Genomic DNA, 5659 nt, shown 5'->3' with positions numbered 1-5659 from the left:
AGTGGTATATAATTCATACCAAAATGTTAATAATTGTCTTTTCTAGGGGTGCCTGGATGGCTCAGTCTGTTGAGCAGCCGACTCTTGGTTTTGGCTTAGGTCATGATCTCAGGGTCCTGGGATCGAGCCCCACATCAGGCTTCCCACTCAGTGTGGAGTCTGCTTGAGATTCTTTCCCTCTGCCCCACCCTTGCTCATCACTCTCTCTCTCTCAAATAAATAAATAAATCTTTAAAAAATATAATTGTCTTTTCTACAGTGTTGATACTGTAGATAATTTTTTAATTTTTCTCTCTGTGCTTCTCTGTTTTTACATTTTTATAGTCTTTTCTTAAAAACTCACGTGTATTACTTTATGTTGAAAAAATGCTGCTTTAAAAATGAAAAATAATTATTTTCTTGTTTTGTCTGTTTCTTCTAGTTTTTTAATATGAAGTGTTTTTGCCTTTCTCCAAGGTTGCATTTTCACTATGCAAGTTCGCACTAAGAAGGGCCATTTCAGAGGCCTGGGAAACCCTGAGGGCCACCCGAATGCTGGGCGCAGCATTGGCCAGTGCAATGCTTCTCCCTGCAGTTTAATGAAATGTGCCAATGGTGGGACATGCATAGAGGGTGGATCCCCTGTTTAGTAAGTATGACATTATTCAGAAAGAAACTAGCAGGTTATTTGCATGCTAAGCAGTACTCCACTCACACAAACAAGAAACAGAGACCGATGCTCACATTTAAAATGTTTTTATGTGGACTTCCTAGGTGACTGGGCCACAGATAAAAGCAACTGGAAAGGGTCAGTGCAACATTTATGCTATCTTCTCAATTCTTTTAAACAATGGAAATGAGTCACTACATCTCATTCTAGACACCATGGAAAAGAATCTTAAATTCATAGCATTGAGAGTGTTGCCAGAAATGTTAATCATACAAGGATTTGCCTACTGGGATTTGCTTTCATATTTAGGCTTGAGCTCCATCAGAAGGGGTCCTCGCGAGGTGGACCCTAGCAAAGCTGTGTGATTTGACTTCCGAATTACTTCAGTATGAAACAAAACATGGACCTGTTGAATGGGAACAACAAAGGAATGTTGTCTTGTAAAGAACTTTTGTTGAGCATCTCTTCTGTGCATAAGTAGTCTTAGAGGGTGCTCTGAGAATATGCCAAAGAAGGAGGAAGTAAACACTCCGTCCTTCCATTTCTTCCACTCTAGCTGTTCAATTCAGTTCCTTACATCCTAGCTATTCTCTACATATATGAGACAGCCACAAAAGTGATCGGTCCACGTTGTCCCACAGGGCATGTCAGAAGGCACAATGCACTTCACCACTCGTGCTAGCTCCCTGCAGAGCAATTCATGAAGTAGGAAGTTCTTATACCCTGCAAGACAAGGGTAGAAGAGCACCCAGTTTTATAAGGCCTGAGTGAGTCCCTTACCTCCCCTGAACAGTTCCCCTCCACCTCCTCACCGGAAAATAATCAAAAGCAAAGGGCAAATTTCAAACACCTGCTAATTCCAATGCACTGGGTTGGTGAGGAAAGGCTTCTTGTTGGGGGGTGGAGGTGATAGAGAGGAGATTGTCATTAGATCTTCCTATTTCTTACCCAAAACTCTCCAGGGACTTCTTAGGACATGTAGAATAATATCTAAACCCTCCACCATAACCAATAAGGCCCTACATGATCTGGCCCCTGCAGCCTCTTGGATCTTCTCTCTTAATGCTTTCTCCGTGTGCTCAAGTCCAGTTAGCCTACTCCTGTCCTTTGAACACACCCAGCTCATTTCTGCTTCTAGACCTGTACACTGTGTCTTCCAGCAGGGGGCACCCTTGCCATCAGTGTCTGTTTGGCTGCCTCCCTCTTATCATCTCCTCAGGAAGGTGCTCCCTTAGATCAACCCAAAACTATCCCTCCCTCTACTCATTCTCTATCACATCATCATATTTTACTTTCTCCATAAATATTATTCTCTAATTGTATTTATTTGTTTGCTTGTTTATGTTAGTTATTATTTTCCCTTGACGATGGGCCTGATCTCTCATTCTACCATTGTCTCCTTCACACCTTGAAGAGTTGCCCAGCATGGAATAGGCATTCATTAATTATTTGTTCAGTTAATGAACCAATGAGTAGCTATTCAATGAAAAAGTAGAAGGAATCTCTATTCCAAAGGTTCTAAGCGCAAGTGCAAATGTAAGGACAAGCAAGGTGACCCCATGATGATCATGAGAATGAAGCCAAACTGACTAAACAGAATATTGTAATCGATTAGCTATGAGAAATGGGATAGATGAAGTATAGAAGGATGAGACATTGACATGACAGATAACAGATTTGATTGTCCTCAAGAATGAGACATAAGCAGTTTTCTGAGCAGGAAAAAGCCACGGTAAAGACAATCCTGTTGACATCCCTTTGCAGCATGGATATATTGGGGAATCACCAGGAGACAGTTTTGGAAAATCTAAGCACATTATGAAGGGCCTGGTTTTAAGAAATAGCCATAAAAAAGGAAAGAATTAATTTGGAAGATGTTACAGAGAAATATTCATGGTATATTATGACCTATTGATTATGATGGTGGGAGGAATGTCAGTGGGAGTCAAATCTAAATTAATTCAAAACAAGTACGAAAAGGCTTGATGTGTTCTGGGATGTCCAAGACATCTAATGTGCTAATCAGTAAGTTAAAAGAGCTAGCTGAATTTTATGGAAACTTGTGAAGAAAAAATGTGTAATGTGCTCAAGCCCATGGAAGTACTAAGGACAAAACCTGAGGCTTGGGATGCCACCATCATAAAGAAATATATGTTTGAATTAGCTTAACCATTATGATTTTATTGCTACTTCTTTACAATTTTTAATGAAACCTTTAGGTTTGCTTTACAACTTATGCATTCTAATTTGCTCTATAACCAAGCTTAATTATTCAAAAGATCAAATTTACCTCACTTTATCTAAAGAAATGTGGTCATTCTTCAAGTCACCTGTGAGGTGTTTTTGTTATCTTTTAATGCGATAATAAATAAACTGATAGTAATAAAGAATGCAGTAATAAAGAATGGGAAGTGACATTAAGAAAGCAGAAGAAATTGAAGGCCCAGGTAAGAAATTCACTCCAATTCGTCATTCTTCTGTATGGAATAAAGGGCCTAACTGTTTCCATTTAAAAGCCACAAGTGTTTATCTTGGAAAATACAGTGTCGAGTGTAGAGAGACACTCCAAACTCTTTGCAGATTATTTTGATTAATATAGATAATTTTCTTGATTTGTGGTAATAGAAGTAATACCACACAATTGCACAGCAGTGTGTGGCTAACGGAGCATTTTTTGCATACACTATTTCCATTGCTCCTAATCACACACCTTCCTAAATTAGTCAAGGCAGATATGCTAGTTCCAACTTAATGGATGGGGAACCAAGGCTTAGAGATTGCAAGTGAATCAGAAGGATAAACCAGCACCTTAAAAGTAGTATAGCAGGCCCCAAAATCAAATCTTCTAGTTCCTGGATCAAAACTCTCTTCAGAACCTAAATAACAAGAAATGAATTTAAAAGCAGCTAATAATATAGATAAGGTAACAAAAGGGTTAAGTGTCTCTTTAACTGCAGGATGTAATCTGTTCATTTATTCATAATTTTTTTTTTTTAATGAAGTTGTCTTCAGTTGGCATTTGATATTTTCTCCAAATTGGAAGTAACATGCCTCATAACACAGGCCCAGGGGGTTTCATCAATTCCTGTGTGGGTGGAAAGCTCTTTCTCATGGTCTAACATGAGAGCCTTGACTTGAATAACAAATAAACTTGATTAATCATGTACGATGAGAATGACACCTCTGACAAGTTCCTTTATAGGATTCTAAAATCTTTCTTATCAAAATTGGGACCAATGTTTGGGATCTTCTTATTAAAATAACAAAATATTCACCATATTAACTACATGTGAAGCACTGCTACACCGTCAGAAGTAGCTCTTGTGAGTATTATATATAATGACTTATTAAAAGTACAGCTCCCTGAATTTAAAAGAGGTAAATTTTATGGTATGTAAGTTATAGCTCAATAAAGCTGTTTAAAAATACTAAGGTTCCCGTTCATGGACATTCAGCTCTAGTAGCAGGAGTTTACGGAGAATTTTACTCCTTTTGGTAAGTTTTGTAATTCTGCTCTAATCTCAATAATAAGAATCCCTTTTTGAAAGAAGATGTTTCCTTTGTAATATACTTTTCAATGGTGTTTAAGACGTTTTCCTCTATGCCAGGCTTTTAACTTTACATGGCTCCATGCTTTTGTTTTTTACCTGAAGCAGAATAATATTAAATTGAATTTCTAGGTAACAGTATAGACAGATCAAAGCTAAAGTTTGGTCTTTTTCTGAAAAATAACTAAGACACATAATAAAATATTTTTTAAATGCTCAGGAGGCAAGTCCCAGCCCAGAAGCATAAATTTCACAGTGTTTGGAACAAATTTTAAATGCAAAATCTCAAAGCTGGTCAGAATGTCTTACCAATGCATAGCTGGATGGTATAAATTTTCTTAAGAAGAACTCAAAATGCTCCCTTTGGTTCCCTGCCTCACAGCTGGGAGTAGGAGGCACTGTGGATACATAAGGGGAAGTCTTGTGCCAAGTAAGGTGGGAGGTCAGGCTTGATAAGGCGGGGACTCAGGGCTCTGTAAACCCTGCAAGGCCTGCTTTCCTGCTCCAAGTATGTCAGCATGCACAGATCCAGCTGTGTCCTAATGCAGCTTCTCAGATGAGGGTGTAATAAGACAGAGTTCATGTAAGGCCTTCATGCTCCTGGGATGCACTCTGATGTAGCAGAGAACCAGCAAGCTACTTCTGTTGTTAGTCAGCAGCCAAGGCTAAAAGAAGAGATTGGTCTAGTTGTAACTTCTCCATATATGTACATGTGCTTTGTGCAACAGGTTTTTAAGCAGATTTTACTTCATTTAAATTGCATTTTGCTTGACCTTTGTTAAAAACAAGACAACAGGCCCAAAATGGAGTTGCTTATGCTCAGCCTTACATCACCAAACCGAGACTTAATTACAGTTTAGGCTGTCCCAGAAGTGGAATCTGAAACCAGTCGGTCAGGAATCGCCTGATCAGCACGATTTAGATAATCTGCCTGATAGGCCCCTGTCATCCCCTAAAGGAAAGTGACCTTGCCATAACCAGTCTGCTTTTTTGCCAGTATAACTTCCTTGTTCCCACTCCCTTCTGCCGGTAAAAGTCTTTCATTTGCTACAGCTCCTCAGAGCTCCTTCCTATCTGCTAGATTGGAGGCTGCCGGTTCAAATCAATCTTTGCTCAAATGAACTCAAAATGTTTAATACGCCTCAGTTTCTTTTAACACCTTAAAGTCATATTCTGACGATGACTGAGGGTGATATGAGGCGTGTTCCTTTAAGAAAAGCACAGGGTAGGAAAACCGAAACTTACAAAAACAAGCTAAATGTAAAAGTGAGCTGCACAGACGGTAAGTACGTAGGTGATCAGAGAGAATGTGGCTGTAAGAGGTGAAAGGCACCCGAGATTTACACTAGGTTCATAAATGAGGCTTATTTATACCATAAATCCATCTGTGAGCACAGAATCTCACTGACCCTGGATTATTTTTTGGCTCACAGATGTCTGAGAATCAGGTGAAATTTAAAAA

The 5659-nt window shown here is 39.0% G+C and overlaps 1 long non-coding RNA gene across 1 annotated transcript; it reads right to left on the bottom strand.

Moving 5' to 3' along the window:
- Window positions 1-719: 719 nt before the first annotated feature.
- On the bottom strand, window positions 720-5437 carry LOC118000618. Its single transcript, XR_004676511.1, has 3 exons — window positions 4507-5437; window positions 3458-3525; window positions 720-1372 (listed from the first exon to the last, which is right to left on the bottom strand). It is a non-coding gene; the product is annotated as an uncharacterized LOC118000618 (long non-coding RNA).
- Window positions 5438-5659: the final 222 nt, after the last annotated feature.

This window comes from Mirounga leonina, unplaced genomic scaffold, assembly GCF_011800145.1.
Source record: "Mirounga leonina isolate KUSES-001 unplaced genomic scaffold, KU_Mleo_1.0 Mir_53, whole genome shotgun sequence".
NCBI lineage: Eukaryota > Metazoa > Chordata > Mammalia > Carnivora > Phocidae > Mirounga > Mirounga leonina.
This window is presented reverse-complemented; position numbering and strand designations above follow the sequence as displayed.